Source organism: Ovis canadensis, chromosome 12 (genome assembly GCF_042477335.2).
Source record: "Ovis canadensis isolate MfBH-ARS-UI-01 breed Bighorn chromosome 12, ARS-UI_OviCan_v2, whole genome shotgun sequence".
NCBI lineage: Eukaryota > Metazoa > Chordata > Mammalia > Artiodactyla > Bovidae > Ovis > Ovis canadensis.
The window spans coordinates 48,393,497-48,414,563 of NC_091256.1; the positions used below are offsets into that span (position 1 = coordinate 48,393,497).

The 21,067-nt window shown below is 38.7% G+C and overlaps 1 long non-coding RNA gene across 7 annotated transcripts in view; it reads left to right on the forward strand.

Moving 5' to 3' along the window:
- Positions 1 to 7,413, forward strand: part of LOC138416460 (uncharacterized) — a 59,195-nt gene extending 51,782 nt beyond the window's left edge. For 4 of the 7 annotated variants that reach the window (XR_011247683.1, XR_011247685.1, XR_011247684.1 and 1 more), the window contains 2 exons: positions 3,207 to 3,312; positions 6,923 to 7,413. This is a non-coding gene — a long non-coding RNA (uncharacterized lncRNA). The remainder of the gene's footprint in view (positions 1 to 3,206; positions 3,313 to 6,922) is intronic. The other 3 variants (XR_011247687.1, XR_011247686.1, XR_011247689.1) reach the window with 1 other exon arrangement.
- Positions 7,414 to 21,067: the final 13,654 nt, after the last annotated feature.

Consider the following 21,067-nt stretch of genomic DNA (forward strand, 5'->3'; position numbering starts at 1 on the left):
TAACACAACTTCCCCTTGGCAGTTGCCCCCAGTAGCGCATTGTCCCAGTAATACCAGTTCACTGGAGCAGAAGTATATGGGAAGGGAAGTCAGAATGGAAAGCGGTAGTAGTATTAGCCAATTGTGGTTAAAATATCTGAACTTTTTCAAATTTTACAGAAACTTATATGGCCTCCTAGCTTTTGGATAGAGCCCATGTAGCTGAACAACCACCTAGAAGCTTAAATGTCAGTAAATTCAGTGTAAATCTTTCGGGGGTGAAATATAAGAATCGGTTTTACTCTCTCTCATTATCTTTACCAGACCACTAGGAAAGACTAAATCTACTCAAAACTAGTTCACTAAAATTTAGTTGGTGAAGTAAGATATTATCCATGACTTTGTTCGTAGGTTTTTTCATAATATACAATAGATGGCATTTCCAAAGTGATTTTTACAGAGTATTGAATGATTGAATTAAAATATTGATAAGAAGGGTAAAATTAATTTGCTTTATATCTGTTCAACTAGTGATAGAATCCTTTTCCATGGAGACTGTATGATAGGCTTTCATGATTTTAATTTATGTGTTTCCTACTTGTCTCCAGGTTTCATCTTTTTTTCTCTGCACTTTTTCACCATTCGTTCTTTCATCTTTATGGTTCCCTGTTCCCTTCTCAGGCATTAAGTTTTCTTAGCAATGGTTTTGGGTCAGAAACACATTCTGAGATAAAGAGGTCTGGGTTTTATTTTACTGATAGGTGAGGTAAAACCTGGGGTGAAAGAAAGTGAAGTCGCTCAGTCGTGTCCGACTGTTTGTGATCCCATGGACTGTAGTCTACCAGGCTTCTCTGTCCATGGGATTTTCCAGGCAAGAATACTGGAGTGGATTGCCATTTCCTTCTCCAGGGGAACTTCCTGACCCAGGGATTGAACCCAGGTCTCCTGCATTGCAGACAGACGCTTTACCCTCTGAGCCACCAAGGATGCCCGAAACCTGGGGTAGGGAAGAGCAAATCAAATAATTAGGGCACTGAGATTTGGGCCATGCTTCACTGCAGAGACTAAGGTCATGTTTTAGTCAGTCCTGGCTGCTACAGCACAATGCCACAGCCTGGGTGGCTTAAACAAACACTTATTTGTCATAGTTCTAGAGGCTAGAAAGTCCAAGATCTAGGGGCCAGTATGATGGGGTTCTGGCGAGGAGTCTCTTCCTGGCTTGCAAATGGTTGCCATTTTGTTGTATCCTCACTAATCAGAGAGAGAAAGACACAGAGAAATCATTTTTCTTGTACCTCTTATAAAGGCACCAATGCAATCATAAGGGTTCTACCCTCCTGACCTAATTAACTCCCAAAGACCCCACTTCCAAATAAATTTGCACTGAAGAATCAGATTTCACATATGAACAGCAGGAACACTTTCAGTCCATAGCAGATAGGTAGGCAATGAAGGGGGAAACACACACACACTGATAACACATGCAATCCATCAGCTCCCAGATCTTCGTACTGTCATAGCTAGGCTCAAACCTCTTCCTTCTATCAGTACCCTTTTGACCACTTTCTGAATTTTTCTCTTTCTTACTCAAGTCTGTCTGTAATGTATATTTTTAACCTGATTTCATTTAGGTAGGATGTTAGTACCCTGCTGCCAGGCACAGCATTTAGTTGGCTACTAGCATTTGGTTGAACATATGGGAAGCACAAGGTTAACCCAGTCACTTGGAATTACTGGAAGCTCTTCTCAGTGTAATGTAACCTATGGAATCCATTTATATTTTCTTGCCATTTCAGAAATTAAGCTCCACTTAGACCGAAGGAAAAGAAGCTACTTTGAATTTTTTTTTTAAACTGAGAGTCTTCAGGTGGAAGGAGGAATGACAGGACATATTTCCTATAAGAACAAAAAAAATGCCACATGGTGTTTCCCCTACTTGTCTGATTTCTTTCCGTTAGGAATATGTTTCATAAGGGAAGGCATGTTCTTTTTATCAAGGAACTTCTTTGTTTTTTTCTCATGTCCCTTAAGATAATTTTGATAGATTATGATTCTCCCTTGCACATTTTAAAGTTCATAACTAAAATGTTTAATTGTAAATATATACAGTTTCAAAGGATAAAATTTCTGGCACATTTACATTGAAATTTTAAGGTGAAACTGTTAGCTCACTTTTAAATGTAGTCCATGGGATCACAAAGAGTCAGACATGACTTAGCTACTGAACAACAACGTTACCCCCACAGTCATGTATTTTTAAAGGCATGAATATTTCTTAACAATTAGACGTTTTACATCATTCTCTTTTCTCCTGTAAATTGTATTCCCATTCCACCTCCTCCTCAAAATGTTACACCAAATTAATATATTTTTTGTTTAAATATATTTTATTAATTACTTTTTCATATGCTTGTGCAACAAAAAGAAATAATTCCTATTCTGTTTTTTAAAATAATCTTTAGTCAAGAACTTCATGTCTAAATTTAAATTCCTTTTGTTACAATTTTAGATCAGCCAAGATGTTGCAAAAAAGAAAGATAAATTTTCTGTAACCTTGGAATTCTAAGAGTTAAACTTTTCTCTGTATTATCATTGCAGTCATTTTTCATATGCAAATGATGGAAAACAACTTACATTAATTATAACTTTTCAAAGTATTGCAAGTCAAAAATAAAATTGTATTGGAAGTGCATTTCATAGTGTGGTAGGTGGTGGAAGTTTATGCTGTTTTGATCAAATGAAAGTGACATGAATATTTAAAATTGCTCTTTTGCCATCCTAGAGATGGTTGTATCTTAGAACCATGCAGGGCACCCAAGGGATAGGAGACAGGTGTACCTTTCCTTTGTCAAGTGAGAAACAGGCTATGGGTAAAGGAAATGGGACAGAGAAGGGCTAAAGCTATTTCACTGAAGACGTCAACCTTGGCAAATTTATTTTAGGAAAGAGTAGATATGGAAGTCGAGTATCTGGAAATTGATTTCCTTAAAACTGTGTTGGCATATCTTCTGAAAAGTAATATATACTTCAGAGAATAAGTATACATATATGTAAAAGCTACTCTATAGTTCTTAAAATGCGCTAAGTGCTAAGCCATTTCAGTCATGTCTGACTCTGTGCAACCCTATGGCCTGTAGAACTATGGAGTATCTTTTACAAAAAATATACATATTTGTAAAAGCTACTCTATAGTTCTTAAAATAGTCCATGAATCTTTTCCCTCACAGGAATAGGAGTTAAGGGAGCAGTACGAAGAGCAAGTGAGGATGATTACAGACACTACTTTGAAATCTTTGTAGTGGGAAGGAACACAGTGGGAGAGCCTCTTTTTAGGTAAGTTTGAATGGTTAGGAATTCTGATCCAATTATATTTTGATTAGAATAAAGATTTCATTTGATTTCTATTGCCAATAATTCCCTGCGTTTTGAAAAGTAAATTGCATTTAAGTTAATCTGTTTAAATTTAGTGTGATAACTGAAGCTATTAATCTCAGCTCCAATGACTTCTCCTAACATATGCTCACAGGGGAGACCCTACTAACTATGAAATATCACAGGTTGTCACAAGAAGAAAATATGGAGGAAACTCCCAGAGAAAATGCACCAGGTTAACTCACACTAACAAATGTCCTCCACTTAAAATTGTTTCTAGAATCAGTTCATGATTTACTCCAAAAACCTTGATGTTGTTTAGTTCCTAAGTTGTGGCCAACTCTTGGACTGTAGCCTGCCAGACTCCTCTGTCCATGGGATTTCCCACGCAAGAATACTGGAGTGGGTTACTAATTCCTTCTCTAGGGGATCTTCCTGAACCAGGGGTCAAACCCATGTCTCCTGCATTGGCAGGCAGATTCTTTACCACTGAGCCTCCAGGGAAGTCCTAAAACCTTAAATAGATAAAAATTTTCAGTAACCCTATTTATTTCATTTTACATATTTCAAAGTATTTTTTCAAGTTGTAAATTTATTTATTTATATTTAGTATTAATTTTATATTTAATAATAGGTAAATGTATGAATAGATATAAATAAGCTGTTATCAATTTACACTTATTATCTTTTATCTGAAAAAAAGTATATTGCATAAGGAAATCAAAAGATATCTTTTACAAAAAGGTTGGAATGAAGATATCAGGTTTGTAAATGCACATATGGAACTATAGCAATGGCAAAGGCCAGTGAGAGTATAAACAATATGCAATTTGGACCAATATCTAAACAGGACATTATAAAAACAGACAGAAAAAATAATGTGCAAAAAATACACCTCATAATTGTGTATTAAACTGGCAAGCATAAACTTATTTACTGATATAAAAAACATATAATAGCATGCATAATTTTATGCAAGGCTTTTTAACATTAATTGAGGTCTGCACTAAAATATAAATTTATATCTTGTACATTTTTCAGTTTATTCAGTTTATTTTCAATTTACTTTTATTTCAGTTTAGCAAATTAAAAAATAAAAACCAACACCCCTGCTATTAAAACAAGGGAATCTTTGTTTTACTTTATACATCAGAAAAGTGAAAACTAGCAAGGTCTAAACTGTAAACCGACTATTTGTTTTCAATTGTTTGGCACAAGATCATACATATCTCAAACCCAATTTCTGACTTCCTCTTGGAGCACCCTGGAGCAAAAGTTCTGAAACAATGTGAGAAAAATTGCCCTTGGAGCACTTGGCAGCCAGAACCTCTCTCCATGTGTTATGTGATGTCCCACTTGGGTTTTATTTAAACCCAGAAACATCTTTCATCCTTCGGTCAAGCAGCAGACTTGCCTAAGCAAAGCTGGTGAAGTCAGAGCCTGATCTCAGGCTTGGAAGTGTGTGAGGGGAAAGGGAAGGGAGAATGAGACAAAGGAGAGGAGAGGAGTGGGAAATAAAAAATATGGGAATAGGAGGAAAGAAAAGAGCTGTCAAGAGATAGGAAAAGAGTGAGTTGTGCGTGTTTGGAAGCGCTAGGGCAGCACCATCCATCCGTCTCCGTGCCAGTGCCATCGTCACCTAAGTCTATTTAGGGAACTTTCCAAAACATAGAGGAGTTTTGTGGGTCTGGCTCTCAGAACTTATGCAACCAATTGTTTTGGGAACAGCCTGAAAATTTCACAAGAGAGCTGAGTTCTCCAGAGATTGACAGTTTGACCAAAAGATCAAAGGTTTGGTGCAGTGGGGCTAATTTTCAGAAAGCCTTCCAAATTGTGAAGATTTTCCTCCTTGCTATGACAGTTAAAACATGAAAATAGTCATTGGAGGTGCTTAGAAGCGGCTTTTCTTCTTTGTTCACAATGTTCCATGAACATCAGTCCTCTCCAAAGCAAAGTGGGTGACAAGGATGATGACACCCAAATCGCTGATAAAAGGAGAAGCACAGAAATATGTAGTGATTTATTTGGCTTGCTGAAAAGAGAAAGTTGCATGGTTGCATTACAAATGTTACTGCCTTCAGATCAACGCAGCACATAAGCAGCATTACTGTGAGTGGGTGGGGAGGACGGAGGAATTGCGTGATTAAGAGTGAGATGAGCAATCATCAGTTGGGGTGGGGAATGATATCTTAACAGTTATTTGAGATTCTGAATGCACCAGATCTACTTATCAAACCAATAAGAAGATCTAAAAGCCATACAGAGAGATTCCCCTAGATTAGGGAAGTCTGTGATAAACAGAAGCTAATAGTGTGCTGTGATTGAAAATACACGTGGTAAATAATAACAACTCTCATTCTTTTATTTTTAATGTTTGTTTAATTAACATGAGGTGATATAGGTAATCTGAGTACTGGCTGCAATGTCTAATGACCAGGAGATACTTCATATTTACTTGAAAGTTAGATCCTGGAAGTAAAAACCCATTTTCCCCAATGTTTTATAAATCACTTTTTTGGCTGCTGAGACTAACTCAGAATATGGGACCCTAGAAACTTCACAGTTCCACCAAGACTTTCTGGTTCATTGTTCTTACAGTTTGGATCTGGCTTCACAACCATACCTGGGACTTATTAGGCCAGGAAGTCAAGGAGTTGGCATGTGTTTTTATTATAGTAAAACTTATCTGGATTTAAAAAGCATTAAATGTCTTCTGATTTCTTTCCTTCCTTCAATTGTACAAGAATGTTTTAATTGGATATTGTAACTGAAAACGTTCACTCTGCATTGATCACCTGGAGATCTGTTTTCAACCCTCTGAAGATTCCCAAATACAGGGCTTCTCTTTAAAAGTCCTTAAACCTGGGTCTTTAAGGTCTATAAAGTCTATAAAGATCCATGAGCCCAAGATTTCCTGCTTGGAGTGCTTGAGCCTCAGTCATTCAGTTTAGTTCTCTCCATTGTTCAATTACTCGGATAACGGCCAGGCCCTGTTTTCCACCTGTGCATTTGGATAAAGCCATCTTTATCCTCATTCATGAAAAGGAAAATTCAAATTATTTGCACAGAATTCATTCTGTTGCTACGTATCTCCTTTCCACCATAATTTAAGAAGCTTAAGCTTGATATACAAGGCACACTCTGAGGATGGCTCGCCAGGCATTGTTGAAGGGCTTAAATAACAGAAAAGCAAAACAGGACGGGTTGGGTAATATTCATCTAACTTGCACTCTAAAAAACACCAGTACTATTATCAGCTCCCACTGCAATTAAATGAAGATGGTTTTTCCAGGAGTTTGTGTCCAGCCATAGTAAATTTACACTGGAAGCTTCCAAAAGTGACATGTGTTTCTTCTTACTTACTCCACTCATAATTCCAATTAGGAACACACTGATTAACCCCAGGACACAATTTCTGGGAGAACCTTACTTCTATTATCCTGACTAATTTCACGAGCTCAGAGAAAAAGAGAAAAGTTTATAATTCATTATGGCAAATTATGCAAATCTAAACCTCTGACAGCCTGCATTTATAAAAAGATATGAGACTATTATTTATTTATTCTTCTAGGAAGATATGGGTGCTCTGAATTCAGATGCTGAATGAACTGACTGCTTCAGAACTGCCTAGAGGAAAAAATGCTAAATATCTGGCTGAATTTTCTCAGTGTGTTAAAGCATTTATTTATTTATTTTTATAAAAGCATTTCAGAAAAAACTAGTGGACACAATTCATTGGAGCACAGGCATATGAATGTGATAAAATAGAGTGGTTTGCAAAGCCAAGATAAAAATGGAATGAATGAAAAAACAAGTTTCCCCAAAGGTAAGTTGTGTCATTATGTTTACCTGTCTTGCACCGTCTGTCTGCTCCTTTTCTGCTAGTGCTTCGCTGGCCAAGCCACTTCACCGAAATCTTTACTTTCCCTCATATGCCTTGTCAAGACTCTTTTCACAGATACCATGGTGATTAAAAAAAAAAAAATGGATCATGTTACCCCTGCTTATGTAAAACCTATACAAATTCCCATTGCATTTTGAATAAAATACAGATTCCACTCAGATCTCATTTCTTGTCATGTCTTTCTCAATCCTTATTTTCCAATGTCCCTGACCAACTTTCTATACATATAAAAATCCTTGCTTCAGGACCTTTGCACTTCTTAGCCCCTCTGCCTGGAGTTCACTTTTCCCTAAATTTGATCAGGCTGTTTCCTTCTATCAATCAGAATTCAGTACTTTCTAGGTGTCTCATCACAAGTAGCCTGTAGATTATTCATTATCACATTACCTTCACATTATCTATCACATTATTTATTATTTATCACATTATTTACCTATCTATCACATTACTATCTCATTATCTTCTTCAGGTGGTTGTCATTATCTGATATTATCTTTGTTTACCTGGTTAATGCCTTTCTTCCCCTATAGAACAGAAACTGAAAGATCAGGAGCCTGTTTGTCCTATTCACTGTTGAACTGCCAGCATTTTGACGTATATGAAGACAGTATGAAAGGCACATGTGTACATGCTGAATCGCTTCAGTTGTGCCCAGTTCTTTGTAACCCTACGCACTGGAGCCTGCCAGGCTCTTCTGTCTGTGGGATTCTCCAGGCAAGAATACTAGAGTGGATTGCTATGCCCTCCTCCAGGGGATCTTCCAGACCCAGGGATCCAACCCATATCTCTTATGTCTCCTGAATTGGCGGGCAGATTCTTTACCACTAGCACCACCTGGGAAGCCCCAAGATGGCATGAAGACAGTATGCCATCTTCTAAATGAAGATTTTGAATGTCTTACACTTTAGGTGGGGGGCTAGGCTTGTGATCAAGACTGTGTAAAGTCAGAGGTATGTGTTGTAGCCAGAAAGAACTAGGGATGGTCAAGGGACTGATGGTCAAGATGATGGGCAGTATGATGTGATATAAAATATGTGAGCTTAGAATCAGACCTGAGTTCAAATCTCAGTCTGCATTTTACCAGTTGTGTGACTTTGGACAAGGTACTTACAACTTTGGTGATGTTCGCTTTCCTATTTATAAAGAATGGAGAACAAAGAGCATTTATAAGTAACTGTTTCACAGTGGTGTGAAGATTAAATGATAAGATGTATGTAAAGTGATTAGGCCTGTGCTTTCTACATACAGGTTGCCAATAAGTGGTCAGTTATTGTGACAGACATTACTTGTTACCTACCGCACAGTCCCCTCTACTTTGATAGCAGAGCCTCAGTTTTGTTTAGGGTGGTAACGCCTAGGCCCGGATGATGAATCATGTTTAACCTGAGGCAGTCATTAGCAATTTGTCCTGCACTTTCCCAAACTCCTTTGCAACTACAGGTGGTCATGTGACCCAATTCTGGGTGACAAAACTAAGAAGAAGTTGGCTGTGTGTGTATGTGTGAAGAGGGGAAGGGAGTTTCTAGGGATGTTTCTGCTTTTCTGATGCAAGGACAGACATCAGCAATGTAGTATATTACTGCCTCCTCGCTTTCCTCTTGCCAGGAGTGTTAGTTAAATTGACAGCTTACGAAACAACCATTCTACAAGCTGAAGAGAAAGCCTTGCCAATTTTGCACCAGTAAACCAGTGCCAGAAGCCATTTACCTGCACACATTTTTGTTGTATGAAAACAACAATCCCACATACACTGTTAGGTTACCCGCTACTCTAAGTATTTCTAACGGATGCAGATGTGTCTGTGTCTGTGTGTATGCGTGTGTGTGTGCAGGCAACACATTTAAAAGTTATGGCTGTTGCTGTTTAGTCATTAAGTCATGTCCAACTCTTTTGTGATGCCATGAACTGTAGCTTGCAGGTTCCTCTGTCCATGGGCTTTGCCAAGCAGAATACTGATGTGGGTTGCCATTTCCTTCTCTGGGAGATCTACCTCACCCAGGGATGGAAGCCACGTCTCCTGCTTGGCAGGCAGATCCTTTGCCACTGAGCCACCAGGGAAGCCCAAAGGCGCTGGCAATGACATGTGTGTTACTGGTACCCAGAGTTAGCTGGGTCAGTGTCACCTGGATATTTACCAAGCAAAAGCCGGGATAGATTGCCAATTTATTGAAGGTCACACCTTAAACATGATAGAGGTTAAGAATCTGGATTTTAAATTTCATTATTTAAAACTGATACTCAGGATACCAGTCCTTCCAAAATGCTGGCTACATTTTATTGTGGAAAACAATAGCATGTGTGTTTATCTAAAGCCAAGTTTTAAAAGAAATCTGCTTTTCATTTTCAACATTAACCTCATTTTATTTCCTTTTATAAAAACCAAATATATTCTGTTTATATTTTTGGATATTTGAGTAAAGAACAAACAGCATTTACAAAATGCTACACTTAAAAAAACATTTTAGAGCTTAAAAATTTAATGTGTTTATGAGAAAAATGGCTTAAAATAAAACATATTTAAACTAAAAATGTTCTATTGTACTATGTACTATATAAAAATGCATCATACTATATGAATTCTTTACCATCTGAGCCACCAGGGAATCATGAAATATATTATTAGAGGCTAAAATTTTAAAATAATACAATATAGTTTAGGTACTTCTTTAATGGTTAATTTTCATAATAAAAGTAAATTTTATGTGGTGTCACTACTAAAATATTTATCTGTGTGAACTCGTTTAGCCTTCTCTAGGAAGTTGGTATCAGTATTATTGTCATTCCCATTTTATGGCGGGGGACACTAAGGCACACACATGCTGAATAACTTGCCCCAGTAGCACTAAGATATGAACCAAGGGAGCCTGGCTCTAGAGTCTACTCTCTTGTCTGCTAAAATCTGTTGCCTCCCAAATTATATTGCTCATTATACTTCACATGGGAATAGTTATATTACTTGTTAACTTGTGCTAAGCTACATTACTTAACACATTTCCTATTCACTCTTTTATCTGTGTATTTAAAGTTTTGTCCATTTATTGTCCCATATACTTTGGAATACAAAGTGTATGGCCATCCTCCCTTACCCCATTCCTCCCAGTAAGCTATTGATAACAGGTTGAGATAGATCACTAGTACTTCTGTGCACTCAAACAGTTAGAACAAAACTCCCTCTGATGGGAATCCTAAGCCAAAATTCTCATTCTCCTTAGGAATAAAGATTGCTAAGGATAAAGGATCAGTTGCCCTTTGGGGACGCATTAGGAGCCATTGCACTGACCACATTTAGCCTGTAAAACTCCAGCTTGAATTCTGCCATTTCTATTCAGTTGATGGCCTGCAGTTCAGGACATGTGAACACCTTATTCCATCTTCTGTGGGAACTCTGCAAGTGTTGTCTTTTATTTTTCTGTCACTATGACTTGGGAAATAGTCAAAAAAAAAAGATGACAACTATGGATTTTATGGATGATGCAAAAGTTTTAGAAAAGGGGGGGGACAGAGCATTCTTTCCATTGTCTTTTCCAAGATTAGATGGACTACGAGAAAGGGATAAGAGAAAAGCAAAAGTCAGAACTATTTAATGGAAGAAAGCAGATAATATGAGAATAAAACATGGAAGAGGAGCAGGAGATTCAGGGAAGAATGAGAAATTCAGCAGGTCTGGGTCTTGGGGGTGTAGAACAGGTATGCGAAGAGTGTTGGTGAAGAAAAAAGGCTTCTTCCTCCGTGGCTCACTTGTGGAAACCACAGTTTTAAAGAAAGCTATCTGGAATGGCCCCTATACTTGGATGCTCCCTAGGGATCAAAGAAATAAATAATTAAGCCTAGCCCAGGCCATGTCCTTTTTCTCCTGGCATTTGTATTCATTCTCTCTCCATTCTCCAAACCTTTGCTATTATTCCTTAAGTTAATCACGCATTTTCTTTTTGAAGCATCCTGTCCTGACATCCACAGTTCTCACTTTTGTGAAAGATTTCTGGATACTCTGCATTAAGCAGCCACCCTAGACCAGATCATGCCAGAAGACTGCTTTTCCAGTTCTGGGAAAACCACAAGAAAGTTCCTAAAATGGCAGTTCCAGCTAGCTCCTCACAGTTACATTTCTTTTTTCTCTTCCTCTCACTTTCAAGTTTTCTTTTGAGCTTTGTATGTGGAACTTAGCTAATAGGAAGAAGAGATTGCTAGTGTTAACTTTGGAGCAAACTTCTTAAAGGAGTAACTCTCAAATTTGTGTAGCCCAGTGATGTAGACTGACGGCTGGCTGCCTCTTAATTTTCCTTCTGTTAGCGTCTCACAAATTAGCTTCTGATCCTCTGCTAAGTCTAGTCCCACAAAAGTTTCCGAGAATCTCCCAATGGAAACTCCCAATGGAAACGGTTCTATTGGGAAGTAGACTCAATAGACTCAAATAGAAACTGTTCTGTCCTTTTGTTAACTGAGTACTTTTTAACTGCCTCTTCTTTCTTCTGTCCCCAAATCCTTGTGCCATGTGGAACTCCCAGGCTGTTGCTTCTGATTTTTTCCCCACTGCTTCTCTTCCTCTGTTACCTCCTTACATTGTGGTTTCTCTGGGCTTTTGATCCTGTCATAGTTCCCCTTCTTCCCTATTGTGGGCTGAATTATGTCTCCTCTAAAAAGATATATTGGACTTTCCAGTTGACTCAGTGGTGAAGAATCTGCCTGTCAGTGTGGGAGACGTGGGTTTGATCTCTGAGTTGGGGAGATCCCCTGGAGAAGGAAATGACAACCCACTCCAGTATTCTTGCTTGAGAATCCCACGGACAGAGGAACCTGGAGGGCTTATAGTCCATGGTGTCACAAAGACTCAGACACAACAGTGACTGAGCATGCGGGGAAAAGGTATATTAAAGCTCTAACCCCTAGTACCTTAGAATGTGAGTTTATTTAGAAATAGAGTCATTGCAACTGTAGTTGGCTAAATTAACAAGTGATTATACTGGAGTAAAGTGGTTTCTACATCCAATATGACTTGTGTCCTTTAAAGATAAGAGAGATTTGGTAGAGCATATATACACAGGGGAGGCAGCCATGTGAAGAGGGAGATAGGGACTGGAGTTTTGCTACTGCAAACCAAAGAACACCAGGAGGCTACAAGAAACCAGAGGAGGTGAGGATGGTTCCTCCGTGAGAGGCTTGGGGGATCATGGCCCTGCCAGCACCTTGATTTCAAACTGCTAGTCTCCAGGACCGTGAGACAATACATTTCTGTTGTGTTTAGCCCCGGTTTGCAGGTACTTTGTTCTAGAAGTCCTAGGAAAATAATAATCCTGCCTTCCTTCCTTCTCCCCTGTCTTACCTTCTTTCCTTTCTTCTTCCCTACTCCCTGGAAACAATAGCATCTGCCCCATGACTTCCATTACTACACATATTCTGATTAACTCTCAGATCTCCTGAACTCCAAAACCAAATTTATGATTTCTCATTTATCTTTTTCATCTGGATATTCTGCAGACATTTGAAATTTGACACATTTAAAACAGGACTCAGATTTGCTCTTCTGTGTTCTTGTGGCAGATTGTATTTTTCTAAGATGACTGTTGCAACATATCTCACTGTAACAGTGGAATGTGACACTACAAGTCCTTTCATCCAGAGTTGAGGATCTCTGTTCCCTACTGAACCTGGTGGACCTTTGTGATGACTTTGATTAATGAAGTGACTAGCAGCAGAAGAGGCTACGTAATTTCTAAGGCCAGGTCCTAAAAATTCTATTCACTTCTACCTGGTTCTCTTGGAACACTTGCTCACCTAGCCACCAAGCCGTGAGAAAGCCGAAGCCACATGGTGAGGCCAAGTGGTCAACAGCTCCAAATGGGGTCCCAATGGACAGCTGGTATGAATATCCAGGCACAAGAAAGAAGAACCCATTGAGATGACTCCAACCACAGCCAACATCTGACTGCAATCCATGAGGGATCCTGAACAAGAACCATAGAGCTAAGGCAACTGGCCTCCAAAACCGTAAGAGATGATCATAGAATGATTGTGTTATTTTAAGCCACTAGGTTTTGGGGATTAAATCATTATGCAACAATAGATAACTAGTTCTCTATCTTGATTAACAAAACAACATTTAGCCAATCACATAATCTTGTATTCTTAGTCATCTGTAATTCTTCCTTCTTACTCACTCCACAGATTCCAAACATTTCCTAATTCTTGCAAACATTCTAATAGATTTTGCAGAGAAAATCCTCTTCTTTATATACTCTGTCTTCTTGCCTTAGGGATACCGCTGTAATAATGCACATGAAAAAGTTTGAGGACTGAAACTGACATCTCAGCTTCCATCTTGTCCTGATCGAATTGATGCTTGTGCTTATGTTAGAGTGATCTCTTTAAAAATGCAAATCTGATCAGGCCATTTTCTTGTCTGTCACCCTCTGTGTTAAAGATAATGTCTTTGTGTGCAAAGACTCTCATTATGCAAGGTCTTCCATAAGCTAGCTCCCAAAACTATTTTTCCAGAGTTACCATTTGGCCCAGCAAAAACAAACCAGGAGCTGACTGTGGCTCAGATCATGAGCTCCTTATTGCCAAATTCAGACTTAAATTGAAGAAAGTAGGGAAAAGCACTAGACCATTCATTTAGGTATGACCTAAATCAAATCTCTTACTGTTATACAGTGGAAATAACAAATAGATTCAAGGGTTTAGATCTGATAGACAGAGTGCCTGAAGAACTATGGATGGAGGGTCATGACATTGTACAGGAGGCAGGGATCAAGACCATCCCCCAAAAAAACAAATGCAAAAAGGCGAAATGGTTGTCTAAGGAGGCCTTACAAATAGCTATGAAAAGAAGAGAAGCAAAAGGCAAAGGAGAAAAGGAAAGATATACCCATCTGAATGCAGAGTTCCAAAGAATAGCAAGGAGAGATAAGAAAGCCTTCCTCAGTGATGAGTGCAAAGAAATAGAGGAAAACAATAGAATGGGAAAGACTAGAGATCTCTTCAACAAAATCAGAGATACCAAGGGAACTTTTCATGCAAAGATGGGCACAATAAAGGACAGAAATGGTATGGACCTAACAGAAGCAGAAGATACTAAGAAGAGGTGGCAAGAATACACAGAGCTATACAAAAAAGGTCGTCACAACCCAGATAATCATGATGGTGTGATCACTCATCTAAAGCCAGACATCCTGGAATGTGAAGTCAAATGGGCCTTAGGAAGCATCACCACGAACAAAGCTAGCAGAGGTGATGGAATTCCAGATGAGCTATTTTAAATCCTAAAAGATGATGCTGTGAATGTGCTGCACTCAATATGTCAATTTGGAAAGCTCAGCAGTGGGCACAGGACTGGAAAAGGTCAGTTCTCATTCCAATCCCAAAGAAAAGCAATGCTAAAAATGCTCAAACTATCACACAATTGCACTTGTCTCACATGCTAGCAAAGTAATGCTCCAAATTGTCCAAGCCAGGCTTCAACAGTACCTGAACCGTCAACTTCCAGATATTCAAATGATTTAGAAAAGGCAGAGGAACCAGAGATCAAATTGCCAACATCCATGGGATCATTGAAAAAGCAAGGGCGTTCCAGAAAAGCATCTGCTTTATTGACTATGCCAAAGCCTTTGACTGTGTGAATCACAACAAACTGTGGAAAATTCTTCAAGAGATGAGAATATTAGACCACCTGACCTGCCTTCTGAGAAATCTGTATGCAGGTCAAGAAGCAACACTTAGAACTGGACATGGAACAATGGATTGGTTCCAAATAGGGAAAGAAATATGTCAAGGTTGTATATTATCACCCTGCTTATTTAACTTATGTGCAGAGTACATCATGTGAAATGTGGGGCTGGATGAAACACAGGGTGGAATCAAGAGTGTCGGGAGAAATATCAATAACCTCAGATATGCAGATGCACCACAGTTATGGAAGAAAGCAAAGATGAACTAAAGAGCCTCTTGATGAAAGTGAGAGAGGAGAGTGAAAAAGCTGGCTTAAAACTCAACATTCAAAAAACTAAGATCATGGCATCCAGTTCCATCACTTCATGGCAAATAGTTGGGGAAACAATGGAAATAATGACAGACTTTAGTTTTTTGGGCTCCAAAATCACTGCAGCTGGTGACTGTAGCCATGAAATTAAAAGATGCTTACTCCTTGGAAGAAAAGTTAAGACCAACCTAGACAGCATATTAAAAAGCAGAGACATTACTTTGCCAACAAAGGTCCATCTAGCCAAAGCTATGCTTTTTCCAGTATTCATGTATGCATGTGAGAGTTGGACTATAAAGAAAGCTGAGCACCAAACAACTGATGCTTTTGAGCTGTAGTGTTGAAGAAGACTCTTGAACATCACTTGGACTGCAGGGAGATCCAACCAGTCCATCCTAAAGGAAATCAGTCCTGAATATTCATTTGGAAGGACTGATGTTGGAGCTGAAACTCCAATATTTTAGCCACGTGATGTGAAGAACTGACTCAATTGAAGAGAACCTGATGTTGGGAAAGGTTGAAGGTGCAAGGAGAAGGGGACAACAGAGGATGAGATGGTTGGATGCATCACTGACTCAATGGACATGAGTTTGAGTAAACTCCAGGAGTTGGTGATAGACAGGGAGGCCTGGCCTGCTGCAGTTCATTGGGTCTCAAAGAGTAGGACACGACTGAGTGACTGAACTGAACTGGTACCTCATTTCTCAACATTTTAGCTACTTTGGCCTATTCATTTTGTCCCAAGTAAACATAGTTTATGCTTTTGTACTTTTGCCCATGATCCTCCTTCTTCCTGAAATGTCTTATTCAGTTTTTTCTGTCCAATAAAACCTTTCAAGACTTAGATTACATATCACTGGTTGGAAAAACTTTCTTGGGACATCCTTTTGCCCTCTTGCAGAGTTATAATACTTTTTTCCTGCTGCTTTAATAAAACCTTGCAATCTCTCTCTCATTTTATTAAAATTAGGTTTTTCTAAGTTGTCTCTCCTATTAAACTGAGAGACTAGAACTACATGATAGATTTAATAGTAGTAACTGATGATTCTAAGAACAGCAAGGTATATAATACAGTTACACCATTCATTCAATCATTCACTTATTTGCTCATTCATTTTTTTCCATTATCAAATATTGTTTACCAATGCATTCTGTTCCTGAGGAAAGAGTGAGTATATAACTTTTCTTATTTGTCTTAAGAGTGTTTGAAAATTAAGAGTCTTTTGCTGGGAGAACTCACAGGATGTTTTGGGAACAACTTCAGTAACAAAAATAAAACAGATTTTTATGAAACCAAACACTATAATAATCAGTTTACATATATCATTACACTTAATTCTCATAAAGATACTGGAATGTAAATTTTATTATTGAGTAAACTGTTGCTCAGAGATTAAATAACTTGTCCAAGTTACCAGTTGGTAAATGACATTGCTATTTTTGGACCTGAGTCTATTTGGTTCTCAAGTTCATTTTCTTCCCCTTATAGGTCATATTCTCTTTTCCTTGTAGGAGCAGTAGTCTTTTGTAATTACTCCATTGTCACCATTTCCAGATCACCCAGGTGTCCATCTACTGAAATATCTGGTGGGAAGGTGGGACACTATTAACCTTGACAGCCTTTCCACTTAACTTTCCAAATTTCAGTTCCCCCAAGTGTTCTGCTTCTCTTCCATTCTCAGTTATTTTGAGCATTTTAGAAGATGAGTTTTCATAAGGCTGTACAGTGAGAAGTTTGATTAGTCAGGCAAAGACGGACTTGAGAAATTCTAATTAGAGACAGTCCTGTGTTCAAACAGGGGATGTGGGAGGAAAGTCAGAGCTGAGTAAGGACGGACTATGGGTGTGGCTGTGGCATCTGTGTGTGGGTCTTTGTGTCTCTGTGGGTGTGAGAATGCAAGCCCATGTGCTGTCTGCAGCAGAAGGCATGTGTGGTTGGAGCAGTTTTGGCTGCCACTGGGCGTTTTTATTGTCTGCCGGTCCATGTGTTCTTAGGTGCACATGTGGCTTCTCCATGGGTGTGCCAGTCATGTCTGTGTATGGGTTTCTCTGCGTGCATGTGGGGGTGCGGAAGGAAGAGCTAAGTTCTCAATAGCTTTTCCAGACTCCCATCCAGAGCTCAAGACTCAAAGTGAAATGCTATAAAACGCTTAAAAGAAAATTGCTGCTGATACAGGTAGGAGGCGTGAAAGAGCCAGAAAATGGCATGAACAATCCATTACATTCCCCACTCCTCTTCTCTTTCCAGTCTTTAGAGTCTCCTTCCCCGTCTCCACCTCATTCCTCATTTGTCCAGGTGAATTATTTTTCACTCTGCTTGCATGTCATCAAACGAATGAGTGTTTCTGTGTTTCTGCCTCTGAATACTTCCTGTGTTTTTACCTCTAAAAGGGACGAGGGGAGCTGTGAGATCCATAGAGAACTGGCACGAGAAATGTCTAGACAGAGGGCAGAGGGCATCAGTGCCTGCCCTGCCGTGTTGAATCATCATGTTGCCTGCATGCCAAGCACTGTGTTATGATACAGTCACACCCCTGTCCCAGTGTCTGCAAGCAACAGGCTAACAATCAAGAGGAGAGAAAAGATAAAATAACGACTGGAATTATGGGGGAACATGAAACAGATCAGTCGATGAAAGTGGCTGTGTGAATTGTGGAATATAAGTAATCTTTGTGCTATATCAAAGTAAAAACTGCAAAAAATATGACCAAGAGAAAAAAATCTATGAAAAAAATAAAGAGGAAAAATCTATGAAAACTAACACAGAGCTTCTACTAATGCTTGACTTAGACTTGACTGTTTTTCAAACTTGATAGGGACTCTGATTTGTAAAGATGAAAAAAATTTTATTTTTATGTTTCTGTGGCTTTTGGATAATCATAGAAGTTACATTTGAGAGATGGGAGAGGCAGAAGAGAGAGAAGAAGAGAGGGAGGGATATAGCATGGATGAGAGATATTGATTGATTATTTCCCTTTTGTTGAGCAGCAGTCATACAGTCAGGACAGCAGTGAGATGCTTCCTCCTAAATTGGAAATAGGAGAAATAAGGTTTGCCATGTGTGGGAGTAGGCCTGGAGATTGTCTGTAAATAAGTGTCTCAAGCATTTGGGAACACACAAAACTCTAGTAAAGGCTGCCTGGGTGTAATTTCAAGCAGGCAGTTCTAGAATGTGATTTTAATTTAGTAATTGCAAACCAATTGTATTGTATTTCATATGGAGAAAGAGTTGAATGCACAGAAGACTGCTCAGTCTGGAGGAAGATACAACTGGCCAGTACAGAGTCAGGGAATTAGCAGACACAAATATTCAATTGCTGCAGGATGTTGTGGGGCAATGACTTCATTTTGCAGCCTCACTTTTAGCATGAGGAGGAGGTTTTGCTTAAGATCATTCATATTTCTATTTGTTTTTATTTTCTGTTCCCCCAGTAGTATTTTCATTATCAATTCTTCTGCTAATGAGAAGGTAATAACCTGGGAGGGAAAAAGATCACTATTCTAGAACCTGGAAGGAGTAGTTCTCCCAGAATAAGTGGAGGAAGGGCCAGTCTAATTGGATTGATAAATTTCAATCCCCTGTGAGTTTGATTAGTTTGATTAGTCTTCCCAGGAGTGATGATAGAAAGAGATGCTGACAAGGTAAAGGCCAGATCGCAAACTGTAGCACTGTGAGAACTGTTGGTGGATGGAAGGCTGGAGTTCCTCCGGAGAGCACTGTGCTGTTAATGACACTGAGCACTTCCCACTGCTGGGTCATTAGGAACAGCACACACAGAATGGGACAAGGCTTATCAACATATGCATATTTCCAACATTCCTCCTTCCATGACACTAAAAAGGACTCTAGCTTGACCTACTTATGCTGTTTTCTTTTCCCCTACTGTGAAAACCATAGTCCTGATTTACTTGAATGGTTTTTGAGATTTTGTAATGGAAGGTTGAGAAGTAAATGTGGGGAATGGGGGAACAGAAGACAAGATACGATTGTGTCAGGATTTCAGGGAGATTCACTGTGGTCTGTAAAAGTGAATTGAAGAGAGAAATAAGAATAATCTTGAAGGACTATGTGTCAACTTCATGGAATTTGAGGGGACACAAGTAAAATGCTTGTTATTCTGAAATTATTTTGGTTGGATGAAATGGGATGTATTCTTTTTTTTTCTAACCCACATATTTTTTTTCTTCCTTCCTTTCTCCCTTCCTTCTTTTCTTTCTTAACTTGTTAAATTCTTTTTAAAATTGAGGTATAGTTGATTTACAATATTAGTTTTATGTATGTAACTTAGTGATAAAATTTTTTATAGATTATACTCTACTTATTATTATAAATTTATAAAATACTGGCTATGTTCCCTGCACCATATATTCTTGTAACTTACCTATTTTTTACATACTAGTTTGTATCTCTTTAGTCTCCTATCCCTATCTTACCCCTCCTAACTCCCTTTCCCTACTGGTAGCCACTAGTTTGTTCTATCTGTGTGGGTCTGCTTCTATCTCGTTACATTCATATTTCACTTGGCATAATACCCTCTGGGTCCGTCCATGTTGTTGCAAATGGCAAAATTTCATTCTTTCTTTATGACAGAGTAGTATTCCACATTTTCTTACCCATTTGTCTGTTGAAGGACACTAAGTTGCTTCCATATCTTGGTAATTATGAATAATGCTGCTAAGAACATTGGGGTGCGTACATCTTTTTGAACTAGTGTTCTCATTTTTTTTTTCAGATATATGGCTATGAGTGGGATTGCTAGATGATATGGTAGTTCTACTTCTAGTTTTTCTGAGGAAACTCCACACTGTTCTCCATAGTGGTTGTACCAATTTACACTCCCAACAACTGTGTACGAGGGTTCCCTTTTCTCCACATCCTTGCCAACATATATTATTTGTGGTCTTTTTGATGATAACCGTTCTAACCAGTGTGAGATGATATCTCATTATGGTTCTGATTTTCATTTCTCTGAGGATTAGAGATGTTGAGCATCTTTTCATGTTGGAATGCATTCTTTTAAATTTAACATCTCTGAGCATCAAAATAACTGAAATATAGCTTTAGAAGGATTTCACATAAGTTTTATTTCTAACTATTCTAAACTATTTTCCCCAGAAAATTTTAAATTAATATTTTTATTTTCAAGCCTAGAGAACCATTAGTCGTGAGTTATCAACTCACCCTCTCTCACAGCTTATGATACCACATGTTAAAGGATTCTGTTCTCCAGAGCTCCAGACCATATATCTAGCTACCAGTTGGTCATCTGGCTTGGCTATCCCTTCAGTATCTTAGGTTCAAATGAGCTCTCCACTGTACCCACCAAACCTTCTTCTCCTTCTGCATTTCTTTTCTCAGTGAATGGTAATGTTTTATGACTTGATTCCATGCAATCTGTCTTGACTCTTCCCTCTGTGTTATCAGCCTCCTAATTCATCTATTCTAATTCCTAAATATTTCTTAAATTTGTCCCCTAATCTCTACTTCATGGCCTCAACCATGGGTCAGATGCCCATTGTCTCTCATGTGGATAACTGAAATAACTCCCTAGCTATTTTCTCTTTCTCTAGGTCTTCCCTGACCCAAATCTCCAGATGACAATTGTGCTACCATGCTACTATTGACCTATTTGTTACTATTTGGACTATGCCTTTCCTTGTGGTTCAGCTGGTAAAGAATCTGCCCGAAACGAGGGAGACTTGGCTTTGATCCCTGGGTTGGGATGATCCCCTGGAGAAGGGAAAGTCTACCTACTCCAGGATTCTGGCCTGAGGAATTCCACGGACTGTATAGTCCATGGGGTAGCAAAGAGTTGGATGCAACTGAGTGACTTTCA